At 41.0% G+C, this 19,245-nt stretch overlaps 1 long non-coding RNA gene across 1 annotated transcript; it reads left to right on the top strand.

The window, feature by feature from the left end:
- Nucleotides 1-6,243: 6,243 nt before the first annotated feature.
- Nucleotides 6,244-18,217, top strand: LOC138874575 (uncharacterized). Its single transcript, XR_011401593.1, has 2 exons — nucleotides 6,244-6,780; nucleotides 17,988-18,217. It is a non-coding gene; the product is annotated as an uncharacterized lncRNA (long non-coding RNA).
- The last annotated feature ends 1,028 nt before the right edge of the window (nucleotides 18,218-19,245 follow it).

Here is a 19,245-nt window from a genome sequence, read left to right as displayed (position 1 = left end):
TTTATATTGGGTTGTGAACTATAACAATAATGAATAAAAGTGGATATTGATTTGTTATTGTTTCCTTATTCTTACTGATGCTAACTTTAAGATGTTCTTTATGCTTTTCTCCTGAGTTACTGTTGGTACTTGATATTCCCCGCAACATGTTTTCCCTTCCCATCTTCAACTTCTAGTTTCTGTCATTATTGCTTGTCGTACATGCTTTAACTGCACATGTTTATTTGGTAGTCTCGTCCTAGCCTCGTCACTACTTCGCCGAGGTTAGGCTCGACACTTACCAGCACATGGGGTTGGTTGTGCTGATACTACACTCTGCACTGTATGCATATCTTGGTACCAGAGCTTTTGGACCTTAGAGTGGTTGCTGTCTTCAGTCCAGCGGAGACCCGAGGTAGTCTTGCAGACGTCCGCAGGCCTTGGCGTCCCCTCCTATCCTTATATTCCGTTTTTATTTACTTCAGAGACAGATTGTATCTTTCTTTCTAGACAACTGTTTGAAGTATTCGTAGACGGTCCGTGATATTATGACACTAGTTCTGGATAGAGATGTAATTTGAATGTTTTGTACTAGTATTTGGCTAAGTTATCAGATTTCATCTTCCGCATTTCTTTTATTGCTATTTTTATTCCGCTGTCGCTTCCATGTTAATTTGAAATTGTTAAAAGTTTAAGAAAAAGGATAATAAAATCTATAACACTTGGCTTACCTAACTTTCATGAGTAGGCTCCATCACGACTCCCGAGGGTGGGAAGTCTGGGTCGTGACAAGTTGGTATCAGAGCTCTAGGTTACTTAGGTCTCACAATTGATGGACAAGCTTGATAGAGTCTTAGGGATCGGTACGGAGACGTCTGTGCTTATCCCCCAGAGGTTGCAGAGTTAAGAACAGTTTCACTTTTATTCATCTCTGTCGTGCGGTTTGGTTTCTCAATGCTAATTGAATTTCTACTATGTTCTTTCACAGATGGCAAGAACACGTACTTCTTCATCCACTAACCAGAAGCTCGAGCCCCCAACAATAGTTCCCACGAGGGGCAGAGGACGAGGCCGATGTCGTACTAGGGGCTGAGGCAGGGGCAGAGCTCAGCCCAGAGTAGCAGTACTAGTGGCGGAGCCTTAGGTAGAGTTTGATGATGAGGTTTCAGCTTAGATAGTTCTGGTAGGCCCAGTTCAGGTCCTATAGGGGTTCATTGCTACCCCAGTACTCCAGGATGCTCTGGTCCGTCTAGTGGGACTTATAGAGAGTGTCACCCAGGCAGGCTTACTTCCTATAGCACCAGCCGTCTCTTAGACTGGGGGAGGAGCACAGACTCCCGCTACCTACACTCTATAGCAGATGGCTCCCTATTTTCAGACTCCACCAGCTCAGCCTATTGGAGTAGTTCAGCCGGGTATGGTAGCTCAGATCGGTGCTGGAGCAGCTATGTCTGCCGATGCTTTGTGGAGGTTGGACAGGTTCACCAAGCTGTTTACTACTAATTATGGTGGTACATCTTCAGAGGATCCCCAAGATTACTTAGACAGTTGCCATGAGGTTCTTCGGAACATGGGGATAGTAGAGACCAATGGGGTTGACTTTGCTACTTTTCGCCTATCAGGTTCCGCCAAGACTTGGTGAAGAGATTATTGTTTGGCTAGGCCAGCTGGGTCTCCTGCCTTGACTTGGGATAAGTTTTCTCAGCTATTTCTGGAGAAGTTTCTTCCTATCACTCAGAGGGAGGAATATCGGAGACAGTTTGAGCGTCTCTAGTAGGGTTCTATGACTGTCACTCAGTACAAGACCAAATTCATTTATTTGGCCCATCATGCTCTTATCATACTTCCCATCGAGAGAGAGAGAGAGAGGGTGGGGAGGTTCATTAAGGGACTCACTCAGCCGATTCGATTGCAGATGTCTGAGGAGACTAGGAGCGAGATTTCTTTTCAGGATGCGGCCAATATGGCCAGGAGAGTTGAGATGGTTCTATCATAGGGTAGTGGTCAGGGGTATGACAAGAGGCTCCGTCATTCAGGCAGGTTCAGTGGTGCCTCATCTGGAGTCAAGGATTCTTTTGGTAGGGGTCATCTTCCTAGGCCGTTTCATTCAGCACTTCAGACTTCTCATAATGCTTCAGGTGGCTGTGGTTCTCATATGCCGTATTCTGATCAGTAGTCCTACCGTGCACCATCAGCTCCTATCAGAGCACCTCCTCTTCAGAGTTATTCTCATGGTCAGCCAGCCCGCCACGGTCAGTGTCAGTTCCCTCAGTTATAGCACTCAGGTGGATGTTTTAAGTACGGTGAGTATGGTCATATTTAGAGGATTTGTCCGAGATTAGTGGGCATTCAGACGCAACAGCAGGTTTCCCATGCTATGGTTCAGGCACCAGGTGTTCCACCACCTGCTCAGCCAGCTTGGAGTGGGGGTAGAGGTGCTAGAGGTGGAGGTGGAGGTCAGGATGCTAGAGATGGAGGCCAGCCAGCAGGAGGCCATCCCAAGGATGTAGCTTAGAGTGGTGGGGGACAGCCCCGCCAGGCCCAAGGCTGAGTCCTCTGATGCAGTTATCACAGGTACTATTCTGGTCTGTAGTAGAGATGTTTTAGCTCTATTTGATCCAGGGTCTACATACTCCTATGTGTCATCTTATTTTGCCCCGCATCTGGTCATGCCTAATAATTCTTTGAGTGCTCCTATATATGTGTCTACACCGGTGGGTGATTCTATTGTGGTGGATTGTGTCTATCTTTCATGTATAGTTATGATTGGGGGTTTTGAGACCCGAGTAGATCTGTTACTTTTGGATATGGTTGATTTTGATGTCATATTAGGGATGGATTGGTTATCACCTTACCACGTTATCTTGCACTGTCATTCCAAGACTGTGACCTTACCTTAGCCGGGTCTACCTCTTTTAGACTGGAGAGGGACTCCTGGTTATTCCACCTGTAGGGTTATCTCATATATGAAAGTTCAGCGTATGGTTGAGAAGGGATGTTTGGCCTATTTGGCATATGTTCGTGATTCTAGTGCTGAGGTTCCTTCTATGAATTCTGTGCCTATTGTTCGTGAGTTTCCATAGGTATTCCTACAAACCTACCGGGCATGCCGCCTGATAGGGATATTGACTTTTGCATTGATTTGGCTCCGAACACTCAGCCTATTTCTATTCTGTCGTATTATATGGCCCCGCCAGAGTTGAAAAAATTGAAAGAACAGTTGCAAGACTTGCTTTATAAGGGCTTCGTTAGACCTAGTGTCTCGCCTTGGGGTGTGCCCGGTGTTGTTTGTTAAGAAGAAGGATGGATCGATGAGGATATGTATAGATTATTTCCAGTTTAACAAGGCCACAATCAAGAATAAGTATCCATTGTCGAGGATTGATGATTTGTTTGATCAGCTTCAGGGTGCCAAGGCATTTTCAAAGATTGATTTGATATCTTGCTACCATCAGTTGAGGATTAGGGCGTCTGATGTCCCTAAGACAGCTTTTCGCACTTGGTATGGGCATTATGAGTTCTTAGTGATGTCATTTGGGTTGACAAATGCCCTATCAACTTTCATGGATTTGATGAACCGAGTGTTCAAGCTTTATTTGGATTCCTTCATCATTGTCTTCATTGATGACATTTTGATCTATTCCCGCAGCCAGGAGAAGCACGAACAACATCTTCGAGTTGTTCTTCAGACTCTTAGGGATACTCAGTTATATGCCATGTTTTCAAAGTGTGAGTTTTGGTTGAGTTCGGTTGCATTCTTGGGTCATGTTGTAACAGCAGAGGGTATTTAGGTGGATCCTAAAAAGATTACGGCAGTCAAGGACTGGCCTAGACCCATATCAGCTATATATATCTAGAGTTTCTTGGGTTTGGCGGGTTATTACCGTCAGTTTGTAGAGGGGTTTTCATCTATTACAGCCTTGATGACCAGGTTGACCCAGAAGGGTGCCCAGTCAGGTGGTCGGATGAGTGTGAGGCGAGCTTTCAGAAGCTCAAGACAGCTTTGACTACGGCTCCGGTGTTGGTTTTTCCTACAGGTTCAGGGCCATATACAGTATATTGTAATGCATCACGTATTGGACTTGGTGCGGTGTTGATGCAGAATGGCAAGCTTATTGCATATGCCTCGCGATAGTTAAATATCCATGAGAAGAATTATCCAGTTCATGATTTGGAGTTAGCAGCCATTGTTCACGCCTGAAGATTTGGAGGCATTCTTTGTATGGCGTGTCATGTAAGGTGTTCACGGATCACAAGAGTTTGCAATACCTGTTCAAGAAGAAGGAGCTAAATTTGAGGCAGAGGAGGTGGTTAGAGCTATTGAAAGACTGTGATATCACAATATTGTATCATCCGGAAAAGGCCAATGTAATGGCCGATGCATTGAGTAGGAAGTCAGCCAGTATGGGCAGCCTTGCGTATATTCCAGTCGGTGAGAGACCGGTTTCTTTGGATGTTTAGGATTTGGCCAATCAGTTCGTGAGGTTGGATGTTTCTGAACCTATCCGTGTGCTACCTTGCACGGTCTCTCATTCCTCATTATTTGAGCATATTCGAGATCTGCAGTATGATAATCCTCATTTTCTTGTCCTTAGAGACACGATGCGGCAGGGTGGCACCAAGCAGGTTACAGTTGGAGATGATGGAGTTCTGAGGATGCAGGGTCGTATTTGTATGCCTAATGTTGATGGACTTCGTGAGTTGATTCTAGATGAGGCCCATAGTTCCCGGTATTCTATTCATCTGGGCGCCGCTAAGATGTATCAGGATTTGCGGCAACATTATTGGTGGAGAAGGATGAAGAAGGACATTGTTGCATATGTATCTCAGTGTTTGAATTGTCAGCAGGTAAAGTACGAGCACCAGAGACCCGGTGGTTTGTTTCAGAAGATTGAGATTCCTGAGTGGAAGTGGGAGCACATCACTATGGACTTCGTTGTTGGACTCCCACGGACTCAGAAGAAGTTCGATGCCGTATGAGTTATTGTTAATAGGCTGACCAAGTCAGCGCATTTCATTCATGTGGCAGTCTCTTATTCTTCCGAGAGGTTAGCTGAGATCTATATCTGGGAGATTGTTCGTCTTCATGGTGTGCCAGTATCTATCATTTCTGACCGAGGTACGTAGTTTCCTCACATTTTTGGAGGGCAGTTCAGCGTGAGTTGGGCACAGGGGCGAGTTGAGCACCGCATTTCATCCCCAGACGGACGTACAGTCCGAGCGTACTATTCAAATTTTGGAGGATATGCTCTGAGCTTGTGTTATGGACTTTGGAGGTTCGTGGGATCAGTTCTTGCCTTTGCAGAGTTTGCCTACAACAACAGCTACTAGTCGAGCATTCAGATGGCTCCATATGAGGCATTATATGGTAGGCGGTGCCGGTCTCCAGTTGTATGGTTTGAGCCGGGGAGCCTCGATTGTTGGATACAGATTTAGTCCAGGATGCCTTGGATAAGGAGAAGATTATTCAGGACAGGCTTCGCACAGCTCAGTCCAGGCAGAAGAGTTATGCCGACCACAAGGTTCGTGATGTGTCATTTATGGTGTAGACATGTAATTTTTGAACCTCCCCAAGATTTTACATATTTTAGCATTTAAATATTTAGTTTAGGCCTAATATCGCTATTTCAACTAATTTTAATTCTTATACTTTATTTTATCACAAAATTGAAAATTACAAAATATTTTCCTTTATGTTTGCTAATTTTTGTTTTAACTAGTAAGTTTTATTTTTTCTTACTTTTCATAAACTTGAAAAACAAATACTAAAAAAAAAGTGCTGACATTTTATTTTAAAAAGTTAAAAAAAAAATTTCAAAAAAAAAATATTTACTTAATTTAGTTTTAAAGCTGTAGATTTTAGTATATATTGAATAGTATTTAACAAAACTTAATGTAGCTAATTTCTCTTTTAGTATACTTGTTATTATTCTAGTTAATTTTCGTTTGGCTTTTATCTTTAAAGAAAGTCATAGGGAAAAAGAAAAAGAAATTGGTTTATTATAATAGTAGTATTGATTTTTATATTTATATCTTTAATTAAAAAGAAAGAAGGCAAAAAGATTTCACAATTCTTGTTTTCACTTCTCACCTTAACTTCACGCCATTTTATGCATTTTAATATTTTATAATTTTATTTTGTTTTATTTTCTTTAGTTTTTATTTTCATTAATCAAATATATTTACTGTGGGGACCACCAGCACATGGGCACTGCATTATTGTCTCATAGGAGCACATTTAACTAACCTTTTCAAATCCTTCTTCTCTACATAGAACGAAGAACAAAAAACCCTAGAACCACACATTCGAGCCATCACCCCACTCCACTGCCTTCTTCTCCACGCCGCTACCACACCTTCAATGCCCAATGACCACCCGCCTCACATATCCCTACTCCAAGACTACCAGCAACCTCCCAAAAAACGACCTTCAGAGAACGACCAGGCATCTCCTCCCCAACACCCACGTTCCAGCCGCAACCCAGCGAAAAACCCCATCTTCCTTCACAAAAATCACATACACACAGAGTCGAAATATAAAATAAAAGAACAACAAATTACAGAAACAGCGAAGAGCCGATTAAACGATGTGAAATCCTTTTCTGCTAAGCTATATTGGAGCTGGAGTGTTGGAAACGGTTGAGGTCATCGTTCAGTGTTCCGCTTGGCATCGCCGATGTATTTCTTGTTTCGGGTTTCATTGTTACCATTGTTGTCCCTGTTTGTTCCTCGAATCGTGGGTTGATCTTCATTGTTTGTGGAATCAACTTTAATCAAATAAGTAAGGAAAAGTTTGCTCAGGTTCATCTCATCTCTTTCTCTTCTATTTGTGTTGATTATTTTCATGTTATGATGGAATGATATGATGCTTCCTTCTTAATTATTTGGATGTTCTATATACAAGTATGAATTAGTGGATAAAAAATATTTATGAGTAGAACATGAATATAAATTAGAACTACTGGAAATGGGTCGTGTGAATTGAATTAAGTCGAGGCGAGATTATTTGGTCTAATTTGCTCGAAATGGGACGTGGAGTTGGGTTAAAAAGAATCAATTCAATTGGAGCATGAGTTGAATTTTTCTCTTAGTTAGTTCTCTTTTGTTTATTTATTTATTATCTATTCCTTTTATTATTACGTCACCCGCTAGTAGCATGTTTAGGCCGGCCACACTTGGGTAGGCAAGCCTTAGGATTTTTATTAGTTTCGAGGCGTGAGATCGTTCCCTTAGTTAAATTTATCCGGGGAATGCCCCAAAGGATTTATATATATTTTATTCCGGGGAATGCCTCGTAGTATTCTGTAATTGGAGGCCAGAAGTAGAACTTGTAGTGTTTTATTCTTCTTTTATTTTTCTTTATTAGATGGGGACGACCTCGAGCCTCTTATGTGTTAATTTTTCCATTTCTGTGTTTATCACCTCAATTCGAATATTTTAAAAGCCGACTAGATCAAGTATACAACCGTACTAGTTACGGGACTTGGGGAGTGCCTAACACCTTCTCCCCGAGTCAAATGAACCCCCTTACCCGAATCTCTGGTGTAGACATAGTTTTAGAGTCTGATCACTTATATGAGTCCACCAAACTATGGAGTACCTGGTCCTCTATGAGACTGATACGTAGAATGCAGTAAAGACTGAATGTAAAGAAGGCAAGAGATTTTCTACGTGGAAAAATCTCATACAAGGGGATCAAAAAACCACGACCTACTCTTGTAGGCTTTTAACTCAACTAACTTGTAATCTACCTATTACAAGCCACTTTGCAAACACCTTATTGCAAAGACTTCAAACCAACTTGTGATGCAACCACCACAAGCCACTCTCTAACTTTCCTAGTTACATAGGATTTAACTTATGACTATTCTTAGTCACAATATAAACTCTAAAGTTTACGAATTTGGTTTGTTCCTAAAACAGCGCTTCTAAAAAAGCAAACTAGGAATTACAATGTAGAGCAATTAACAAGATTACAACTCAACTATGATTTACATAAGACTCGTTTAGAAACTAATCCTTAGTGGAGTTATCTTCTTGTTCTTGACACACCAGTGACTTCAATGCCGGATGAATGTTTCTTTTTCTTGAGAGAATATCACTGAATGCACAAGTGATGGTGTGTCTTGCACCAGGTTGTTTTATCACAAAAGATATCATAATGGATAGTGATGTCAACTCTTGGTGTACTTCTAACAAGTGAGAAGTGACTGTTGCATTGTCTACACAACCAATTCTAGGCAGTTACATTCTAGCTGGATAGTGGACTTTGTACTTCTGTCAGGACACACCAACGGACCAAGTCCTGGTTGTGTTCCTCTTCTGTAATAGTTGCCAGATGGTCACTTTCTTCTGCTACATTCCAGCTGTGCACTTGATCTGTACTTCTGTCAGAGAACTTTAAAGGAGCAGGTCCCTATTGTGGTTCTCTTTATATTGAATGCGTACAGTCACTGACTTGTGCTTTTGTCAGAGAACCCTAAAGGACCAACAAATCGGGTCCCTGTTGTGTTCTTTCCTGTGGTCATTGATCCATTTGCTGATTTTCAAGCTTCGAACTGTTCACATAAGATGTGTATCCTTTGGGAAAAGGTTCTCTATCTGGTTCTTCACAACAAGTTTGTTAGATCATGAAAACAAAAGAAGCATAAGTTTAAGACATTGAAAACCCCTCAATTTCCCCTTTTTGATGATGACAAATTTAGGCATGGAAAGCATTTGTTTGGGTCAGAATTAACCAGATGAGATACTAGTTCCCTCTTAATCTTAGATCTCCCTCCTTGTCATTTTTAGTTCCCCCTCAATCTCAGACTTTTTTTAAGGCACAACGTATTACCCCCCTCAACACCATCCGCAACACCATCCGCTTCTTTTCTCCCTTTTGGCATCATTAAAAAGAACACGTGTGTCAAAGAGAACAAGCAGGTAATAGCATAAAGAAGTCTAACATAGCTAGCTCATGCCACATATGTGCACACAACATGACAGAAAAGAGAGGCCAAAGGAGCACAGTTTTGTACAGGCAACGAAAAATGAGTTGTTTTATTAATGTTTACAGTGGACTGAGCAATACAGGAGCAGTAATGGTTAAGTTCAACATGCCATCATAAAAACAAGTAAACATAAGTAAAACAGCAGCCACAGGAAGCTGAAGCAAAAATGACACTAGGGAGGATCCTAGGGAACACTAAAGGAAGGAGGCTTGGAGGAAGAGACAACAATGGTTTTGAGAACCAGGTCCAGTCTAGAATTTGCAGCCAGTTGTTCTTCAAGTAGTTGAGCCCGAATCTCTCGTTTTCCTTTGTCAGTCGGGTAACCTCCTCATGTACAGAATCAGGTCCCTTAGTTGATTGGCTAAGCTGAGTTTCCAGTATGGCATTTCGAGCCCTCAACCTTCTTATTTCCTCAGAGGCTACATTTTAAGCGTTTATCAGCTGAGAAATGGTCGAGACGCTTCCACCAACTTTTTCTATACATTCACATTCTTCTATAGTGGTCTTAGAGAAGGTCTGCTTGCGTGTTCCCACTCTGGGATTTCCCAAGGGAACCTTATAGAACCTGAACATTTGAGTGAGGAGAAAGCCATATGGTAATCCATGATTGCCAACCTTAAAATTTGCCAACTTCTGCATATGATCTATCATGATTGCAGGTAAATTGATTGGTACAAACTCATCAAGCACTTCCATCAGGACCAAATCTGATTTTGTAGCAATGGAACGTCTCTCAGAGCGGGGTAAGAGTACTTTATTAACCAGTTCAAAGAGAAGCTAGTACTCAGGAAGCAATACCTTCTTATGGACATATTCCCCCTATTGAATAGCTTGCTCTTTCATGATGGCTCTCCGAAAATTTATTCCACAAACATCCTCAACTGAGGACACACCTTCACATGGAATTCTGAGAATTTTTCCCAATGTTGAGGCGTCGAGTACGATATCCACTCCATTTACAAGCGCATAGATATGATCCCCCTCGACAGTGAAGAGAGATGAGTAGAAGATTTGCACTGCATCTTCGTACACCAGAGGCATGCTCCCTTCAAACAGGTGTTCCCATTGTTGAAATTCCACAATATCCAGAATTTGTCTCATGCCTGCCATCTCCAAAATTGCTGGATCAAATGTTCGGCCCCACAACACTTTTTGAGTTCTTAATCTCTACTGCCACTGAACACCATCACAGGTCAAGGACCTTGTTGAACCAGGTTCCTTAATGGTTTCCGCTTTTTGTTTGCTAGTTCCTTCTCCAGACTTCCCTTTCCAGCTTGCTTCCCCTACCGTATTGTCCTCAGGCATGGCTAGCTCAGTTTTACTCCTGTTTAGACTTGTTGTTGTACTTCACGGATGACCCTTTCTGTTCCTCAATAGTTTCCTTACTCGTCATAGACTATTGCACTAAGAAACCAGGTTCCTTAGAGGCATTTTTGTCTATCTGATTTACTGACACACACTTGATAAAATCTTTGGGATTTATTTTCCTCTTTTTCCTTGCCTTAACGTTCCTCTTACTTTTCTGCAATGAGGATTCAAAATTCTCTTGCTATAGTGACCTGGTGATGGGTGATTTGGAGGAAGAATCCAAGAGCTTAGAATGAATAGGAGGTGCAGGAGTGAGTTTGCATGGAAGTGAATCAGGTTCATCAGAAGGCTTTTCTGAGAATATCTCATGAGCCAAGGACTCGAGGAGTGCTATGGTTCTTACATTTCCTAGGAATGAAATGCCTTCCCCCTGATACTCAGAAGAGAGATAGACTCCTTCATTCATCAGACTCTTAGCAGATATAGCCATAATGTTATGAGCTGCTTCTTTTTCAGGTAACTCCTTGAGAGTCACTAAGTCCAACATGGAGGTGTTCAGGTACTGGTCAGGATTATCCTCAAGGGCTTCTGATATTCGAGGAGTAAGACCTCCTGTGTGGTTTTTGATGAGATCGTAGGATTGACTAGACATAGGATTCTCAAAATAGTGGTAAATAGGGTTTATCAGAAATGGAAACATTGTAGGGGTGGAGGAGGAACCAGAAGAGTGTAAGGTGGTAGAAGGTGTGAAACAATAATGTTCTGGGAATGGTTTCAATGATGATGAAGAAGTGGGAGCAGTGTTAATGGCGGGGGAATGAGAAGATTGTTCGATCGCCATTAGATGAGTACTTAGTAGACGAGTAGAGAGAGAAAGAGATAGATGGGAAGAGGATCCTAGCTATACACGGAAGATGAAGGTCCATGACTTGCCATGAGAGAGAAAGAAAGTTTTATTGGAAGAAGAACTAATGATGAGTGGAGAGCGAAACAGGTTCTGAATAGTTCTGAAAACGACGATAGGTTTGTGGGGAAGTGTTACCGTGCAGAGGGGATGAAAGGATTTGACGGACAAGACATGACACACAGACGTTGAAAAGTCAGATGATGTGGCAGCTGAATTACAAATATTTATATTATATTTTTTTTGTTTAGGAAGGGCATGCAAAATTTAAGCATATTACTACTAACCTGAGATACAGGAAACCGATGTCAGAGCAATCTTTTGAACAAGGTTTTAGCAGCTCCCCTCTTGCAGTTCATAACTGTACCTTTAGCTTCTATGATCGTCATGCATGTTTACCTACAACGGTATTGATATGAGTTAGGCTTGGTCAAAAAACACTTTAGCTACCTTTACCTGACGGTGTCTTACACAGTCAACAGATGGAGGATCAAGTTCTTTATTAGATTTTTGTGACCCCGTCTTCACCTTGATTTATCCGAAATATTCACTATTTGAGGCTTTGATGCAGATATCTAGAGTTTGGTCTTCTATCCTGCAATGCTTTCCACCGATGAATCCCCTCTTCATATTGACTCTCAGAAGAGGATCTCACCCTTCAATGTGTTTGCAATTTCTCTCCAGTTGTTGATGAGGTCATTTCTTTTTGTTTCCTTGTCTCCCAGAAGATGAGGCATGAATCATGTCAGGTGCACTTTGGTCTTCCAATTTGAGACAGAAGTTGGTTGAAGAGAGAGATATGGAGATTAATTTCATTTCCCCACACTTTGTGTTATGCTGCTTGTGTAGTGCCATGAGCTGCATCTTTACTTCTTCCTTCAGCTTTAGTGGTAGCAAGTGACGTACCAGGTCTTTGTGAGACATGGAGGATGATGTTGCGTTGTCTTTCACCAGTCTCCTTCATCTACCTTACTTTATCATCCTCCTGATTTGAAGCCTCAAATATTTCCTAGAGGTAGGATTGGTTCGTCATATTAATCCTCACAGTTTCTTTCTTGGCAAGGGAGAGTGTTTTGTTGAATACCCTATGAGCATCTCCTGCCATTTAGAGCTTCTTTTGTTGGAGACCCTGTGGACTTGTTTTGTGGATTGTACCCCAGAAGGATTCCTTAGCTCATCCTTTTGCATTGAGCTTCCCAAGCTGATCCTTCCTGTTGTCAAGAACAAGGCATTTTCTTCCAACTTGGCAGCTCATGGTGAGTTTTGATTTAGGAGGGACCTGATCCGACACTTGTTCTCAAAGTAGAGAGAAGTATTCATTTCCTTTGCCCAGAGTTTCTTGGCGATTCCATAGGCGATGAGCACAGTCCATGCAGCAATTTCCAGATCTGTTCTTTCTTTCAGCTACGCCATTTCGGTTATGCAATCCTTGGAGTTTGAGAAATTGTGCGAGATCCCTTCTCCTCCTCCTCCATCATTTTTGTGAACTCATGTCCAGGTGACGCTTGAGTTTGGCAGACCACGGACCAGGTCCGGCTGAGTTAGTTTCTTCGGAGGTGAGACATTTGCATATACTACTCCTTCATCCCATGGTTGTGAATTCACTCATCTCACTCTCCACTTGATGATTAGCTAGAGTGACTGTTCTTGTTTCCTTTGTTCATTAATACTACTTGGATAGTTATCAAATTGATGACAATATTTTTTAGGTCATTCACATAGTGTTCGTTCCCACTCAAGTGCCAAAAGGAACCTTTCTGCCTTATCATTCAATGAGAATGTACCCTTTACTTTCTTCTCAAGGATACATTCCCTTCCTGTAGGGCTTTCTGTGAGAAGAAATTCATGATGTTCTTCAGCTGTGTGTTTTGAGCATCTTTTGTCCGTAGTCCATCGCAGTCCGCTTCCTCTCACTGTTCCCTGGTCATGCACATCAAGGGTTAGATTTATGAACCCAAACTAGTTTGGGTCCCTTGTTACTATAAAAAGGATGAATGAGGTATTTCCTGGTCCACACAGGCAGCATTCGCTTTTTGCGAGTGGTACCTGGTCCTTTACTAGTAGTCACTTTATCAGCAAACGCTTTGTTCTTCTGAGCAGACTAAACCCTGGCCTGGAAATTTTCTTTAAAATGCCCATTGTTTCCGCAGTAGGTACATAACCAGTTATCAGGTACAGTGACATACTTGTTATGTGGTTTGTAGGGAGTTTTCTCCCTTTGGAACCCGATGCCCTTCTTGTTCCCACTATTGTTGAGATATAGGGTAGATACAACATCTGAGGACCAGGTCCACTTCAGGGATTTCTCAAGATCATTTCTTACTTTCTCCAACTTAGTTTGGAGTAGTTGATTTCTCTCGAGTTCACTGCAGAGACTGGTTTTTACAACAGTTAACTCTTTTTCGAGCAAAATGTGCGACGCACTGGCTACTTCCTTCCCTTTCCCAAGACTTACATTCCTATGTTCTATATTGAGTCCCTCAATGGTTTCCTTTAGATCAGCGCATATCACTAGAAGGTCATCCTTGTCCTCTTCAGTGGAGGAAATTTTTTCTTCTAAGGTGTGTTTCTCATTGCTAAGACCTTTTATTGTTTCTTTTAGATCAACAACTACTACCATCAAATCGTCTCTCTCATTCTCCACACTAGTTATTTTTTCATTCAGGGCCTCCTTCTCTAGTTCAAGATTAGCTATGGTCTCATTTAAGTCCACTACACAGACCACTAGATCATCCCTAGATTGTTCGGCCTATCCTAGTTCTACGGTCAGGATCTCCTTATCATTTACAAGACTATAATAAGCATCAGTTAGGACATTTGATAAAGACCTTAGTTTCTTAGAGGAATAGGATTTCAGATTTCTCTGAACATCCCTAAAGTTTACCTCATCGTCTTCATCTTCTTCATCATCATCATCTAACTGAGCCATCACCGCGAACAGTGAATCGTTCTTCGTTGCTTCAGTTTCCACTACCATCATAGAACTATTTTCTGCATTTAATTCTCTTTGGGATTCACTAGAGGAGTCTCCCCAAGCAGCAAGAGCCTGCTTAACGATATTGTCTGCATCACTTTTTTGATTGAATCTATTCTTTGGAACCAGGTTCCTTTTTCCTGCTTTGTCAGGATTTTGCTTGTACTGCTCCTGTTTAGTGAGTGGGCAGTCTTTGATAAAATGCCCTGACTTTCCACATCCGTGACAGAGATCGTTGTTCCTTGTTTTACTTGAACTACCCCACTTTGGTATGCCGCCACTTCTTCGAACCATTTTTTGAAATCTCTTAGTAAGATAGGCCATGTCACTATCTTCATCACTTGAATCACTCCTTTCAGCCTTAAGCACCAGGTTCTTTTCCTTCTTAGGCTCTCTTCTTTCACTGTCTTTCTTTCTTTTCATCTCGTATGTTTTCAGATTAACAATCAACTCATCCATGGTTAGAGTCTGTAGATCTTTAGCTTCTGTGATGGCATTTACCTTACTTTCCCAAGACCCAAGTAGAACACTGAGAATTTTCCTTACAAGCTTGTTTCTGGGAATGACATCTCCAAGTGAGTGAAGCTCATTTATGATGGAGGTGAATCTGGTGTGCATATCTTGTATGGACTCGTCATCCTTCATCCTGAAGAGCTCGTATTCAGTGGTGAACATGTCGATCATGGATTGTTTGACTTGAGTAGTTCCTTCGTGTGCAGTTTGTAAGGCTTCCCATATTTCTTTGGCAGTATCACAAGCTGATACTCTGTTGTACTCATCAGGTCCTATGCCAAACATCAAGATTTTTTTGGCATGATAGTTCTTTTCTACAGTTTTTCTATCAATGTCGTTGTACTCTCTTCTCCCTTTGGGCACCAATGGTCCTGTTTCTTCAAGTTTTTTCATGGGAACATATCGACCATCACAAATGATGTCCCACAGTTCTGAATCTTTAGCCATTATGAAATCATGCATTCGAATCTTCCACCAACCGTAGTATTGACCATTGAATCTGGGAGGTCTATAGGTTGATTGTCCTTCTTCAAAGTTTGGTGGAGCAGCCATTTAGGATCCTTCCTAGGTGTTATCCTGATAGGAGGAACCTGCTCTGATATCAATTAATAACTTATATGAGTCCACCAAACTATGGAGTACCTGGTCCTCTATGAGACAGATACATACAATGCAGTAAAGACTGAATGTAAAGAAGGCAAGAGATTTTCTACGTGGAAAAATCCCACACAAGGGGATCAAAAAACCACGACCTACTCTTGTAGACTTTTAACTCAACTAACTTGTAATCTACCTATTACAAGCCACTTTGCAAACACCCTATTGCAAAGACTTCAAACTAACTTGTGACACCACAAGCCACTCTCTAACTCTCCTAGTTATAGAGGATTTAACTTATGACTATTCCTAGTCACAACATAAACTTTAAAGTTGACGAATTTGGTTTGTTCCTAAAACAGCGCTTCTAAAAAAAGCAAACTAGGAATTACAATGTAGAGCAATTAACAAGATTACAACTCAACTATGGATGTACATAAGAATCGTTTAGAAACTAATCCTTAGTGGAGTTATCTTCTTGTTCTTGACACACCAGTGACTTCAATGCCGGATGAATGCTTCTTCTTCTTGAGAGAATATCACTGAATGCACAAGTGATGGTGTGTCTTGCACCAGGTTGTTTTATCACAAAAAATATCACAATGGATAGTGATGTCAACTCTTGGTGTACTTCTTCCTGGTGAGAAGTGACTGTTGCACTGTCTGCACAGCCACTTCTGGGCAGTTGCATTCCAGCTGGATAGTGGACTTTGTACTTATGTCAGGACACACCAACGGACCAGGTCCTGGTTGTGTTCCTCTTCTGTAACAGTTGCCAGATGGTCACTTTCTCCTGCTACGTTCCAGCTGTGCACTTGATCTGTACTTTTGTCAGAGAACTTCAAAGGAGCAGGTCCCTGTTATGTTTCTATTTATATTAAATGCGCACAGTCGCTGACTTGTGTTTTTCTCAGAGAACTCTAAAGGACCAACGCATTGGGTCCCTGTTGTATTCCTCCCTGTGGTCATTGATCCATTTGCTGATTTTCAGGGTTTGAATAGTTCACATGAGATGTGTATCATGTGGGACAAGGTTCTCTATCTGGTTCTTCACAACAAGTATGTTAGATCATCAAAACATAAGAAGCATAAGTTTAAGACATTGAAAACCCATCAGAGTCCAAAGTTTTTTATAAGGAAAATCATTAAAAAAAATGGTGACCTGGCACACCAAAACCAATGTCAGGTGGTGACTCTGAAAGTCCGTTTGAACAAAATTTTGTCAATTTCTAATTGAAAACACTTTTGAGATTTACAGATCCTTTTATTATTTTTAAGAGGGTTAAGTGAAGTAGGTAAAAAAGGGGTGTGACAGGTCTGGCGACTCTGTTGGGGACTTGCAAGTTCGAGCTAATACTTTGATTTAGTTGGCTTTTAGGATATTCGGTTGAGGATTTTATGTGTTTTATTTGCTTTATTTAATTTTTATTTGTTTATGTCGTTTTATTATTTGCTAGATGCTTATTTTTTTTACAGTCTTTCCTTTATGTGTTACTTCTTTATAAACTATCATCATTTGCATAACACTGGGTCTTTTTTCTACAACAAGTCTTTTGGAATACGTTTGAGCGTACACGGCCTTTTGTGAGTCACCTGTGTCTTTATGGGGGTAGCGTGGGAGCGTGGAGTGGGCGGACAGCTAGAGCAGCCGCCATCGACCACGTGCCGCCCCGAATTGCCTTGTCTAGTGAACCCAAACTTAGGTCAGCCTTTAGGTCATGCTTATTTGCATCATATTAGTTGAACCTAGCAGGGCTCGGTCCCATTGTAAGAAGCCTATCCAAATTATGTCAAAATGGGCACATGGTCCAAAAAGACATTTAATCATCCCTGTGCCGCATGCTGCATTCTTTAAAGGCAAAAAAGTCATTTGTCGGACCAATGATATTTGAGGGCAAATGAAAAAGAAAAGAGGGTGATATATAAGATTAAGCAAGTAGGGCTCAGTTATATTTTTCTTTCACAACTTTTTCAAGAAAAGCCAAAAATACGAAAAAATGAAAAATCCAAAAAGATTTTGCACTTTCCCATCATTTTCCAAAAATTAAAAAAAAGGAGAAAAAATAAAATCCAAAAGGATTTTACATTTTCCATCATTTTTCAAAAAGACAAAAAATATAATTTTTCCAAATTAGTTGCATTTTTTTAGCTTTCTCCCATATCCAATCTTCCCGAACTATGCGAACCTGATTCTTGTCTTTCGGGGCGGGATATGTAGGTAACCCACATAGGGTCCGGTCTTCCTAGTCAGTCTTAGGTTTTTGGCTTCCGGGGTCATAGCCAAATCTTGCATGTTTAGCCACATTTGGCCACATCGGCCATTCTTGCAAAATGAGGTCATTTTCGCGGTTCAATGACACATGTCTTAGGATCTTGAGTCCACAACTAGGTGTTATATTACTTTAAAGTTCGTACTTTTTGATTTTGCATTTTTAGCCACTTCTGGCCATATCGGCCATTTCTGCAAAATGGGTCATTTCTGCGAAGTAATCTCTCGGGCCATAATTATTGGGAGTTTGAAGTCATATAAGCTTATTGAGGTATTTCCATATTTTTGAGGTCACCTTTGTTGGGTTTGCATTAATAGCCACCCTGGCCATATGAGCCATTTTGCAAAAAATAGCCCAATTATGCCTTGCATATGTCCAATGGGAGGTGTTGTGGCGTCATATAGTGTCTTGATTCATTTAATCCATTTGATCTTATTTTTCTCATTCAGGTATGAATTCATTTACCAGAGCTTGAGCATGACAAATACCCAGAACCACTACAATCAGGAGCTGCTTAAAGATACTTCTATGTTTTGAGTCTGTCATTCATGTTGTCTTTTACTTTCTAGTCTTGTACAGTAATATCGAGTATTTTGTTACTATACTTCCCATTTTGTATTTTTGAAAATAGAAAAACAAAAAAAAATTATTATGAAAATTCAAAAGATTTTTGTTTTTAGTTTATTTTTTCCATTACTTTCCCAAAACTGTGCTTGATCTGATTCATGAGGGACATGATACGTAGGCAACCTACATAGGGTTTGATCGAATTATTTTTTTTAAAACTAAAAAAAAAGGAAAAAAAGGATGAAATTGTGGATGTGGAAAGTGAGAGGAAAGAAAAGAGTGTTTATCAGAAAGAAAAATAAGCAAGCCAAGAAGTGCTAGAAAAGAAAGAAAAGAAAAAATTGAAATGAACAAAATTGGGATGATACCAAATGACCTTGTGACCCTCGAAGTCATTCTAGAACCGTTAATTATTGCTAGGGGCATTGCACACAATGTGATATTTCTATCTGATAAATGTCATAACGCTAACATGTTGGCTTTGTTTTGTTCCTCTTTGTTACTTTATTATTATCATAATAGAGGGTGGTTAGTTTGTGGCACTTTGGCGATTCGTCCATACAACACAAGGTCCAAAAGCAAGGAAGTCATGGCTAGTAAAGACTTGGACACAGGAGTTGTTGACCCCTCGAGGGAGATTGTGGAGTCGGAATCTGAATTGAAAGAGGGGGTCCAAAGGCTGAAACAACAAATGTCTGAAATGTGTCAAACATGGGCCAATGGTCAAGGACCACCCCTTTCTTATATTTTCCCAGAGTTTACACCCATCTCGACTACTACCACTCCAATTTGATTGTCTGATCAATTCTATCCATTTAGGTTCAGTCTTTATCCCAATTGTACGACTATAGCTGGAACCTCTATTGCGCACTCCCAAAGTGCGCCATTGACAACCAATTAGACAACCACTACAGTTATGCATGTCTTCACCATCCCACAGTCGACGGTGGTGCAGAGGAAAACTCATAAGTAACAACTTGTTACCCAACAAAAACAATACCACTCTCCTGAGTACCACTCTTACCTATTTGATCTTCCTGCAAAGATTGAGAAGCCTACCCGAAAGATAGCACCGGAAGAAATAACCCAAAGACTGAAAAGCTTAGAACAACAATTGAAAAACATACAAGGGCTATCAGG

The sequence above is a fragment of the Nicotiana sylvestris genome, chromosome 8, assembly GCF_000393655.2.
Source record: "Nicotiana sylvestris chromosome 8, ASM39365v2, whole genome shotgun sequence".
Taxonomy (NCBI): Eukaryota; Viridiplantae; Streptophyta; class Magnoliopsida; order Solanales; family Solanaceae; genus Nicotiana; species Nicotiana sylvestris.
The sequence above is the reverse complement of the archived record's forward strand: the minus strand, read 5'-3'. Positions and strand labels throughout refer to the sequence as shown.